The 13,663-nt window shown below is 32.2% G+C and overlaps 1 long non-coding RNA gene across 1 annotated transcript in view; it reads right to left on the reverse strand.

Annotated features, from left to right (window-relative positions):
• Window positions 1–13,330, reverse strand: part of LOC114944353 (uncharacterized) — a 51,762-nt gene extending 38,432 nt beyond the window's left edge. Inside the window, exons 1-4 of the long non-coding RNA XR_014924460.1 lie at window positions 13,198–13,330; window positions 12,684–12,826; window positions 12,331–12,582; window positions 12,201–12,242 (exon numbers count right to left, since the gene is read on the reverse strand). This is a non-coding gene — a long non-coding RNA (uncharacterized LOC114944353). The remainder of the gene's footprint in view (window positions 1–12,200; window positions 12,243–12,330; window positions 12,583–12,683; window positions 12,827–13,197) is intronic.
• Window positions 13,331–13,663: the final 333 nt, after the last annotated feature.

Below are 13,663 nucleotides of genomic sequence, written 5' to 3' on the forward strand. Positions count from 1 at the left end.
TGGAACATTAAATTTTCTTTTAGAATTTACCCTGAAGAATTTTATAAGAGTTTTTCTGATTAGTATTTATCACAATAAAAAATATGTGTGTGCAATTTTCTAATATATTTGAAACTGTATATTTTTAACTTTATACTTTACTATTTTACCGTGGAACATTAAATTTTCTTTTAGAATTTACCCTGAAGAATTTTATAAGAGTTTTTCTGATTAATATTTATCACAATAAAAAATATTGTGTGTGCAATTTTCTAATATATTTGAAACTGTATATTTTTAACTTTATGGTATATACTATTTTACCGTGGAACATTAAATTTTCTTTTAGAATTTACCCTGAAGAATTTTATAAGAGTTTTTCTGATTAGTATTTATCACAATAAAAAATATGTGTGTGCAATTTTCTAATATATTTGAAACTGTATATTTTTAACTTTATATACTATTTTATCGTGGAACATTAAATTTTCTTTTAGAATTTACCCTGAAGAATTTTATAAGAGTTTTTCTGATTAGTATTTATCACAATAAAAAATATGTGTGTGCAATTTTCTAATATATTTAAAACTGTATATTTTTAACTTTATATACTATTTTACCGTGGAACATTAAATTTTCTTTTAGAATTTACCCTGAAGAATTTTATAAGAGTTTTTCTGATTAATATTTATCACAATAAAAAATATTGCGTGTGCAATTTTCTAATATATTTGAAACTGTATATTTTTAACTTTATATACTATTTTACCGTGGAACATTAAATTTTCTTTTAGAATTTACCCTGAAGAATTTTATAAGAGTTTTTCTGATTAATATTTATCACAATAAAAAATATTGCGTGTGCAATTTTCTAATATATTTGAAACTGTATATTTTTAACTTTATATACTATTTTACCGTAGAACATTAAATTTTCTTTTAGAATTTACCCTGAAGATCAAAAGAATTTTATGAGAGTTTTTCTGATTAATATTTATCACAATAAAAAATATGAATATGCACGCAGTAAAATTAATCGAACATGTTTTATATCTTATTAAGGTGGATATTAATATTTTTTATTTTGTGGTAAATATTAATCAGGGAAACTCTTATAAAATTCTTCCAATATCGTGTATATTGTATTTTCAGGATAAATTCCAAGAGAAATTTCTCTCTGCGTATATGTATGTATATTCAAATAGATATGATTCTCTGTGGCTGCTTATAACATTATACATTCTGTTCAAGGCGTCAAACGACATGATCCGCCCCTGAACACAATCCAATCGATCCTCGTTCATTACAAGAACATCCATTTAGCGTTGACTCTTCGAAGCAGCGACAGGGAATATAAACGAGCGCTGTTTAGTACGCCGGAGGTGCGTCGACGTGAACAGAAACTACTCTTAATTTATGTTCGTTGTCGATATAAGTACTGCGCATTACCTTGTTACACAAGTTATTTTTTCCTAAATTAACAAACATTTTTTCTGCTCTCTATATTTACATTAAATTTCTCAACGGTGTTAGACTCATATTATTGCAAAAATTAATTAATTACGCGGGAAGATTTCTTTAGAATAAATTACAACTTGTCGATATAAGTATACTGCGCATTACACAAGTTATTTTTTTTTCTAAATTAACAAAAATTGTTTCTCTATATTTACATTAAATTTCTCAACTTATATTATTGCAAAAATTAATTAATTACGCGAGAAGATTTCTTCAGAATAAATTACGACTTGCGCGCGATCATCGTGAAATATAAATTATTAATATTGGAATAATATTTGTAATTAATTATTGTATATGTGCATTGCTTTCCTTCAAAGGCAAAGTAATAAGTTTGAGGGGCTCAACGGAAGGGAAAATTTTGCAGATGGGATGTAAAAAAAGGGACGCTCTTCTGTAGGGCGTGGGGATACCGCATGGCGGCGCGAAGCGGCCTGTCATTAGGCCCGATATATCTCACGCCGGCAACAACACATCGCAAACAAGAAATGACATCGAGATTTCTCTCACTCCCTTTCTCTCTTCCTCTCTTGCTGCCATTAACGCGTCTGCGCGTACCTGCAACTTCGAACGCCTCCTCCGGCCAATACGATGACCAGTTATGTCTCGACAATTCGTGAGAAATCCCACGACACCACCTTTCCTGCTTGGCTGACGGTCTTTTGCAGGGGATTCAATTAGAAATATCTTATTTGCGAAAATGCATTTGTTCTCTGCAGGACCAGATGCACTTCTTAAATTATGAATTTCGACGTTGCATTAAATATGCACAAGATAGCTCTTATTGCTAATGGGTAAAAATTCTTATAATAGATAGATAAGAAGATACTTGTCAGATTTCTACAATTTTTAAGATTCATCACAAAATCCCACGACACCAGCACCTTTCCTGCTTGGCTGATGGTTTTTGCAGGGGATTCAATTAGAAATATCTTATTTGCGAAAATGCATTTGTTCTCTGCAGGACCAGATGCACTTCTTAAATTATGAATTTCGACGTTGCATTAAATATGCAAGGTGTCCCTTGCTATAGATAAAAATTGTTAATATATAGAGAGATAAGGAGATACTTGTCTGATTTCTACAATTTTTAAGATTTATCACAAAATCCCACGACACCACCTTTCCTGCTTGGCTGACGGTTTTTGCAGAGGATTCAATTAGAAATATCTTATTTGCGAAAATGCATTTGTTCTCTGCAGGACCAGATGCACTTCTTAAATTATGAATTTCGACGTTGCATTAAATATGCAAGGTGTCCCTTGCTATAGATAAAAATTGTTAATATATACTTGTCTGATTTCTACAATTTTTAAGATTTATCACAAAATCCCACGACACCACCTTTCCTGCTTGGCTGACGGTTTTTTGCAGGGGATTCAATTAGAAATATCTTATTTGCGAAAATGCATTTGTTCTCTGCAGGATCAGATGCACTTTCTGAATTATGAATTTCGACGATGCATTAAATATGCAAGATGTCCCTTGCTATAGATAAAAATTGTTAATATATAGAGAGATAAGGAGATACTTGTCTGATTTCTACAATTTTTAAGATTTATCACAAAATCCCACGACACCACCTTTCCTGCTTGGCTGACTGTTTTTGCAGGGGATTCAATTAGAAATATCTTATTTGCGAAAATGCATTTGTTCTCTGCAGGACCAGATGCACTTCCTGAATTATGAATTTCGACGATGCATTAAATATACAAGGTGTCCCTTGCTGTAGATAAAAATTGTTAATATATAGAGAGATAAGGAGATACTTGTCAGATTTCTACAATTTTTAAGATTCATCACAAAATCCCACGACACCACCTTTCCTGCTTGGCTGACTGTTTTTGCAGGGGATTCAATTAGAAATATCTTATTTGCGAAAATGCATTTGTTCTCTGCAGGACCAGATGCACTTCTTAAATTATGAATTTCGACGTTGCATTAAATATGCAAGGTGTCCCTTGCTATAGATAAAAATTGTTAATATATAGAGAGATAAGGAGATACTTGTCTGATTTCTACAATTTTTAAGATTTATCACAAAATCCCACGACACCACCTTTCCTGCTTGGCTGACGGTTTTTGCAGGGGATTCAATTAGAAATATCTTATTTGCGAAAATGCATTTGTTCTCTGCACTTCTTAAATTATGAATTTCGACGTTGCATTAAATATGTAAGGTATCCTTGCTAATAGATAAAAATTGTTAATATATAGAGAGATAATTTCTACAATTTTTAAGATTCACGCATTATTGCGGTAATATAAAAACAATCGAGAATTAATAGATCACTGCAGATTCAAAATGGTTCTATCTTTAATTTTCGTTCTTCTATTGCGAATAATTTTTGCAAAAGGATAAGAGAAAGAGAGAGAGAGAGAGAGAGAGAGAAAAGCATTATATTTTGACGCGCGAAACGAATTATTTATTCCGAGAGAACAGGTAATTTACAATTACGCACGTAACTCCGGGCGTTTCGTGTCTGATCATTATTATACGAGCCCCATCGTTTTCGCGAAGCCAATAGTGTGCCCCTCGGGTCTTCCGTCTGCCCGTTCGCGAATCAATTTTTTCCCTCCGCGAGTGTGGACGCATGTATGAAATTAAAAAAGGAACTCGTGCGCGAGCGGGGATAGGAAGAAAATAGTACCTGCAAGTAATTTGATCCGTGCAGCACACGTGCGCCTTGCAGTTTTTTTCCAAAGACGCTTAATAGAACGATGGGGCTGCGAGATTGCGACCCGCTTGATGGCTTTATGTCTTCCGTATCCAGGGATGCAAATCATCTCGGAATTGTCACACATTACGAGCGTATTACAGTGATCCGATGGAAGGATAATCTTAATAAGAGCGCGCAGCAAACTGCAGGTATCCGAGTAGGCGTCCCTCGATCGGCGGATCATCTTTAAACCGCTAGTAATCATCTCGCTCGTTCATCTCGTCGCTCTTAAATAACATCGGACCGATTCACAGTTGAGGCTACATCTTCGAATTTCAGGAATGCAATAACACTTGCAGGTAAACTTTAAATTTACACTTTCACCGTATAATATTTCCAAACGTCACAATTTTTCACAAATACATTTTTTTATATGTGTAAATACACGTGAAGATAGGAAATATAATATTGGAAGAATTTTATATATAAGAGTTTCTCTGATTAATATTTATCACAATAAATATATTAATATGTACGTAATAAAATTAATGGAATATATTTTATATCTTATTCTGAATATTAATATTTTTTGCTGTGGTGTAAATATTAATTAGAGAAACTTTAATAAAATTCTTCCAATACTATATTGTCCCATGATTATCATATAATTTTCAGAATAAATTCTAAAAGAAAATTCTTTGTGCATATTCATTTTTTATGTAATTATTCATATAATTTGATATTGATTATGTATGTACCTGAAATAATATACGTATTGTCATAAACTTTTATATATCCAATTTAAATTTAATTAAAATTTACGTATATATTTGTATAAAGACAAAAGAAAAAAATATTCAAAAATACATAATAAAAAATTCATTAAAATGTGTAAAAATATTATTATCGCGTTAAGGAAGTTAAATTTATCTTCTTTCAAACAATAAAATAAAAAAATGAAGTATATAATTAACGACAAATATATTGAATAGTTCTCCACAAAATTGTGACGCATTATTTGCAGAAAAAATTATTAACGATATCCCGTTTCACGGTAGTTTTTAGGAAAAATGCTGCTCGCGAGAGAAGTCATTTCGACTGAATCGACCTGACGAGTATCGTGGGCCACGAGGGTCACGAGAGAAGGCCCGTTTGGGTCCAGTGGGATGTGATCTTATTATACCGCGGAGCGATGATGACCGTGTTTAGGTGTTGGCTTGCCAGATTTAAGAATATACCTCGAGCCTGGACGATTATGGTAACGAGGCCTCTTTAGTCACGTTGACGTGCACCTTATTCGCGAATAAGGCGCGATATCCCGTGCATGTACGGCGACCTATGTCGGTTCGCCTCCTTATTGAAACTTTGCGGTTGTAAGCCGCGATAGCGAGTTGTTAGACGAAGAACTGTCAAGTAGCGTTAGCGCGATAAATGTTTGGCATCGCGTGAATTTTTATTATTTTATTTAGATTGTATGCAAAAATAAAATTACGCAACAAATAAAAATAAGCAAACGTATAGCTATTTTTTATGTGTCTATTCCTTTTAGTTTTATTTTTTGCATAACATCATCCAATACCATGTATAATATATATAAATTTTTAAATTTTATGTTTTATAGAAATGTATAAAATTTTAAAAGATATTTTTCAAGACTTAATTATTCAAATAATAATTATTTAATTTCGCTATATGTTAATATATCAATTTTTCTATATGATCTCTCGCTTGGAGTAGAATCTCATTCCGGGACATTTAGAGAGATCCTAGATTTAAGTAAATAATAATATTTAGATAGTTAAGAAGTTATCTAAAAAAAAAAAAAAATTAATTCCCATACCAACATTCATTACATGGTGAATTAATGACTTTATATTTATCGAAAAACTCGTCGGAATGTCACACATTACGGGCGTATTACAGTGATTCGTGAGATAACCATAACAGGATCCTAAAAGTACAGGGTATATATCGAGGCTAAGAGAGCATCGAACGCAAAATCATCTTTTAAACTGCCGATAATTTCTTAGGTCGCTCTTGCTGTTTTTCTTTCCCGAGGTGGGGTAAGATACACAAGTGTATCGCGTGCGAAATTCATTGCAACGATAATCTCGTATCAAGCGAGCGCATCTTGATCTTTGATGCTCGCGGCCCGGTCGTGTGATCGTTGAAATTTGCCAAGTCTGCGATTTTATAGCCGATATACTCGCAAAATCGGCGAGTATTTTTCCCCCGCAAATATTGTCCGCAATATTTTATTTCTCATAATAAATAATCGTTGAAAGTTAATCGTTTTATAAAATTATATATTATTTATTTTTACCACCGAATGAGAAAAGCCAATAAATAGCGGAAAGCATTATAAACAACCAGATTCATAAATATTATTGCAATTTTGTACGAAGAGCTGTGTGACAAATATATATTTTCCAGTTTAAGCTTTCTCATTTGTTGCAAAAACATCATATGCAGATATTAAATCGCGAATTATGCGTGTGATTAACGTTAGTATTACGCGATAAAATTACATTGTTTTCAAATATATAATTAAAATATTATAATCAGCTGTTAATGGAAATGAAAATTTTATTTTTATTTTTAGCTTCATATTATAATATTGCCTGTTTTTTATTGACTCAGCATACACGCATCGTTTATTAAAACGCCTCAAATTTTCTCAGTCAACCGAAAGATTATTTTAATAATTTCGACATTTTTAATTAATAAAATATTGATTGCAATTCAGCCGAAGAATCCGTCATAAAAATTTCTAAGACACGGGGATGTCGCGCGACACTTTATATATATATATAAATGTGGTTTTTTTCATCACCAATAAAATCAAACCCTTCGATTTTTTTTTCTATACAGACGCGGGAGGGTTAACAACCTAGCGGGAACGAGGAGAACGAGCAGAGAACGGCGGAGAAAATAAGCAGACATCGAGGGAGGAAGATCGAGCAACAAGATCTCACGAGGTATCTCGATAAATCCCCTTCGCTGGACAAATAACGACAAGGCTCATTACTATAAACACGTCTCGCGCGCGGTCTCTGCGTGTGGCGCGTCGTGTTGCCGCGTTCTCTCTCCACGACCATTTATTTTTATATCTGCGCGTGTGTCTACCTTGTTCGTTATTATATTATCCGACGCGTCTTCGTCCCAATCGCGCACGTCGCCCGCTCGACATTTTTGCGTTCCCGAGCCGGCTGAGGGTGAAGAATGAACGAACGCAACGAGAGCAACGGGAGATTTCCCAGCAAACACCGATATATAATTGTTACATTGCTGTAATAAAACGGAATATAACAGGTAATATAACGTGTACGTTACATGTAACATCCGTGTTAGTTGTAATTTCCCATTCATAGATGTAACATATTTTAATATATAACATATATTACATTGTAGTTATATTGTAATTATATAGGAAATAGCACATTGATGTATTGATAAGTCAGTACTATCTTGGGATATAATGACAATATAACTACAATGTAATATATGTAATATTAAAAATGTTACATCTATGAGTGGGAAATTACAACTATTACATATACGTTACATGTAACATGCTTAAGTGTATAACATTTATATACTGTGTTTGCTGAGTATATATTAGAACTAACCCAGCAAACACCGATATATAATTGTTACATTGCTGTAATAAAACGGAATATAACAGGTAATATAACGTGTACGTTACATGTAACATCCGTGTTAGTTGTAATTTCCCATTCATAGATGTAACATATTTTAATATAACATATATTACATTGTAGTTATATTGTAATTATATAGGAAATAGCACATTGATATGTATTGATAAGTCAGTGCTATCTTGGGATATAATGACAATATAACTACAATGTAATATATGTAATATTAAAAATGTTACATCTATGAGTGGGAAATTACAACTATTACATATACGTTACATGTAACATGCTTAAGTATATAACAGTTATATACTGTGTTTGCTGGGTCTTTTCGTTTATCGAAAAAAACATCGCATCAATCCAAAATTTGCATGTGTAGGATTCGTTTCAATCTTTTCCGCTTGCGGTTGCCTTCGATTAAACGCGAGAAATTTTTACGTACAGTATTAATAATAATTATAACTCTTGTCACATTTGTTTTTACAAAAAATATGTGCACCTTTTGAATGATAATGGCAATTATTATACACGGAAAAAAATTAGCTATTATAGCTAAAATCTATCTCTGTATCACACATGAAATTTAGTTATTATCATGCCTAAATTTTAACTATGATAGCTAATATATGTTTTAGCTATATAGAATTCTTTGTTTACTATAGCAAAAAATATTAGTATTAGTTATCGTAATTAAAATTTAGGCATGATAATTAAATTTCAGGTTGTAATATGTAGGGACAGCTAAAGCCACAGTGGCTAATTTTTTCCCCATGTATGATTAATATAATATTTACAATAAGCGATAATTTTAATTTTTTTCATTAATATAATAATATAGAGCACAGAGAGAGAAAAATATAGACATTTACATATAAATATATATATATATATATATATATATATATATAATTCCACTTTTTTAATAATCATGCTTGCTTATCATTCTCGAATAAAAAATGCGACGTCATTATTCGATCATTGTTTATGTGGTAGGTAGTATAAGCTGGCACCACCGAGACATCGTTACAATGTGTCTGCCCAATCGATACGTCAATTAATTTTCGAAAGGAGGCTGCTCTCGACTAATTTAAATGACGAGCCATGTGGGGCCGCCGATCGTGTAACATAACGCACCTGGTGATTTTCTCCTTTTCAAACTCACGTTTTACCCACTATTATTATTGCAAACACGTTATGATGTAACAAGATGTGCAATAAGTATGTTCTGTATTTTTATATAATGCATATATAAATGCATGTATAAATAAATGTATATACATATATAATAATGTACATTATATTTAGACATACATTTTATTTTATACCATAAAAAATCAGAATTTATATCTTATTGCACATCTTGTTGCATTATAACATATAATAATGCAATAATATATTTATTTATATTTTTATATTTATATCAGATTAAATAGAAGATATAAAAATATCAATTTTGTAATTGGAAATGCAAATACGTGTAAAAAATTATTTTATAATAGAGATACAAGTTTATTAAGTATGTATTGTGGATATGTATACAAAGAGAAAATTTTCTTTTAGAATGTACCTTAAAAGTTATGGTAATCATGGAACAATATGGTATTGGAAGAATTCTATAAGAGTTTTTCTGGTTAATATTTACCACAATATGAATTATTAATATGTGCATTGTAAATTTTAATATGTACATTAATCTACTAATAAGATATGAAACATGTTCGATTAATTTTACTATGTACATAGTAAAATTATAGAACTATGAACATAGTAAAATTAAGCGAACATAATTTATATCTTGTGATAAATATTAATTTTTCTATTGTGGTAAATATTAATCGAGGAAACTCATAAAATTCTTCCAATACAATATTACCCGATGATTAGCATGATTTTCAGGGTAAATTTTAAGAGAAAATTCTCTCTGTGTATCTTTCTCTTACACATAAAATATAGAAATATAATATTCATCTTTTTTAAAGATTTAATCAAATTCTTAAACCTTTTTCGAAATTTTTATTTCGTTTTGCGTTCGTTTGGACGCAAGATGTTCTACAACAAAAACAAAAAAAGAGAATGCAAATGCGAGGCATATAAGACAGATGTGCGGATGTCCCACCTGCGCGAATCCGCGGTACAATACGAAACCGTTTGCTATCTCGGATCTGTATCACCTTAGATTTTAATTACAGTGTTTGCACCTAGTAAACAATTATTCTTGGCACGATATGCCCGTATTCTCTCTTTCCACCACCTCCTTAATTCTTCCTGCGCGTTTTTCGCGCCCGGGCGTACGTGCTCCTCGGATCCGCGCGCGTGGAGAGAAAGTGGCCGCTCTCCGAGAACGAGAGGGGCCCGAGCGTCTCATGTAATTTTCATCGAGTGGGTGGATACCCATTATTCCGCATTACAGGGTCCTTACGAGAGGTAAGATCGTGCCGGTCGTACGGATCGAGCGGAACGATCGAGGCACGCATTAACGACGCGAGAACTCGCGCGATTTTACGTACAAATTTGCACGAGCCGGCCGCGACAATACATGCATGACAATCGGTAAGATATGCTTTCCAATTGTCTTATCTCCGTGATATCTGCTCAGGTTTGATTCGCTAAAAAAATCTTTGAGATGATATATTTGTGATTCATAAATTAAAACAATTTTGCATTTTTTTTAAACGCACGTGCAAGAAATAAGTCTGTACAATTCCTTCTCTTTTATCAGATAAATTTTAAATAGAATCTCATATATTCTAATTATTATATTTATATATATATTATATATTATACATATTTATATATTAAATTTAGTATATTCTAAAATTTATCTTCGCGTAAATTTAAGTAGTTTATCGAAGGGAAATTTACTTGAAATGAACGTTAAAGAAAATCGATGTCGGGTTTAGATCGAACGTCATGTATTGGATAGATTCGTTTGTCGATCGGGGAAAAAAAGGAAACTTGCGACGTTTACGATGTGAATATTTTCTCGCGGGATAAGGATTTTAACGCCAATAATGCTATATCGGCGTTGTAACACCATCTTTTTATTTCTTAATATCGGATCATTAGCGGCGAGCATTAGCGGACGGGGTTTCCGAGAGAGAAAGAGCGAGTTAACGATAACAGATTGTACAACAGGGCGCGATGTTTGCGAGCATTATTGACGCCACTTGTACATCGTTACCGGTGTACGTGACGTATCGGCCAAGTATCAGAGAGGTCCGCACCATCCACCATATCATTATGACGCCTCGCAGGCAGAACTATCGATCCCGATCGATGATATTAATAGTCGCTAACTACAGTCCTCCGAGCCGCCCGTTCTTATACAAGCTCTACAGCAAGTTTCAGTATAAAAGACGCTTCTCTCGATCGTCGCCCGAGCGTTTGTTTATTTTATTTTTGCCGCTATATTCGGCTCCGCTGATTGTTTTTCGTTGCTCGTCAAGGATAAACATCATATTCGCGCGAAATTGTTGCACGCTAACGTTTTGTTGACACGATAAAACTTGATTTTGAATTATTGGATGATTATTGTTTGTTAATAATTATATAGAGCAGTTCGTAAATGTGACTGCGGTTTAGAGAGAGAGCATGAATAAAATTGCGATTACGAATTTATATGTAGAGACAATAGAATCTTATTGCCGCAATACTTTTTCGACAAGCTTCGTATGAGTTTCAAAATTTTGTATTTAGCGAAATTTTAGCCCTACTTTCAATCTCAATTTTCTAGCGTTTATATATGAATTTCGATAAATTTAATTCATGTAGAAATCATAAGAGAACTCTTACTTTCTACTCAAATAGATAGAAACGAATGCTTATTTAAAAATTTCAAAAACGAGTTTTCGACTTAAATATAAATACTTCATTTAATAAATTATAAATATTTAATTAAATAATGTCGAGAGGGTAATTTGATTATATGTATGTCTGTTTATAAAATATCAAAATATATGTTAAATTGAAATTGAACAAAATTGAGATCAAAGTAGAAAAAAATTTCGTCTCAGATTGTTAGTATTATAATGTACGTGTATGTAAAACTGGTGTCTCAATATCTATAGATATATGTAGATATTTAGTTGTCTTCATTTTAATTTACTTAATATTTTTTGCTTTTAGAAAGCAGAACTCTTTTTAGAACTCATGTAGAATCATAAATTTGTTTAATTCTAATAATTACTAATAAAATTAGTTTGTCCCAAGACATTTTCTTTGCTTTAATCGTCAAAACAATTTATTTGAATTATCAAGCATTCCAGAAATATTGCAAATAAAGTCAGAATTTTTAATTATTTATGAATTTTCACAAAATGACACCAGTTTCATACACTCTCATTACCGCTATAGAAATGTTATGAAATAAACAATGCTCGCTCACCGAGCCGTGCAATTGCGGAATTGTAGTACACAGCCCATTGATCTGAAAACAAAATATTCAAATTATGTACATATATACATAATGTATTTATATATATATATTTTTTTTTTTAAATTTTTATTTTGCATACCTTTTCATTTGTCCCGTTGCCCGATGCTTCCCCGAGCCTCCTCCTCCTCTCTTGGTCCTTTGTAGCACTCACGACACTCGCGAAAACATGAATAATTACAATCGCCCGACACTTTACACGGCACTCCCGACGCGACGCGTGAATCTATTTCGCGTACATGAGAAAACAATGCGAAAATTATAATCATGAAACAACAATCCGTTTGGCACTCGAGAATCTTGCAGTCGAACTCGCGTGCAACTTAATGCTTAGCTGTAATAACAAATAAAATACATATATAGAGAGAGATAACTTAAACAAAAATATAATATGTGTTTCTTAAAAGAAATGTTATATGGATTTATTTTGCATACCTCACGCAGTTGCTCCGCTGTCGTCCTCGTCCTCCTTTCTTGATCCTTCGTAACACTTACAACATTAATTAATTCGCGAAAACACGAATAATTACGATCGTCCGATATACTTTATACGGCATTTCCGAAACGTGAACTGTTACCTGTAACAAATAAAAATAATATATATAATATTATAAAACATTAATGAGAGAGAATATTTATAAATATTTATAAAATATAAAATATAAAATATAAATATATACATATATATACATATATATTAAAGAATAATCTAATGATGGATATATATCCGCACACGGATCGCAACACGTATACATTCGCGCGTGCGAAAACAGATTAGGTTGGGTTATGTTGATTAGGAGCATTGGCAAGAAATTTTGCATCGAATTTCTCGTGAAATATAACTTTCGAATTCGAACAATTCCGACTACATATATATATGAACGTTGAAATTATGATATGCGATTGATAAATATTACAATATAAAAGTTAGAAACGATTATATACTTACTAATTAATCACAGCGGGATGCAGCTGCCTGATACTCGTCGAGGCTATTCGTTATCCTACAAATCGGCAACTTCAGTCTAATAGCGCCAACTTCACACAATATGCATCCCAGCAAACACAGTATATATATACACATCTTGATGTTATTTTTTCTAACCAAAATAAAAAACAGTCTATATTATTTGAAAAATCGCGCATCTTCGACAAAAAATAAGGATGATATGTAATAATTCATTAATTACCATAAATATATTTGCGATAGTATTTATCATTGTTCCACATCGTGATCGATTCGCGAATATATTTTTTCTCTCACTCTCTCTCTCTCTCGAGCAATATATATCAATAATATATAGTTATTCTTTCTAATCAAAAATCGAATGACAATCATATATCTATTCGGAGCATCTTCGAGGAAGAAACAATGAGAAAAATATAACACTTACCATTTACATCGTTCAATGGAA

Source organism: Nylanderia fulva, unplaced genomic scaffold, assembly GCF_048542155.1.
Source record: "Nylanderia fulva isolate GAGA-0341 unplaced genomic scaffold, ASM4854215v1 Scaffold18, whole genome shotgun sequence".
Classification (NCBI taxonomy): domain Eukaryota; kingdom Metazoa; phylum Arthropoda; class Insecta; order Hymenoptera; family Formicidae; genus Nylanderia; species Nylanderia fulva.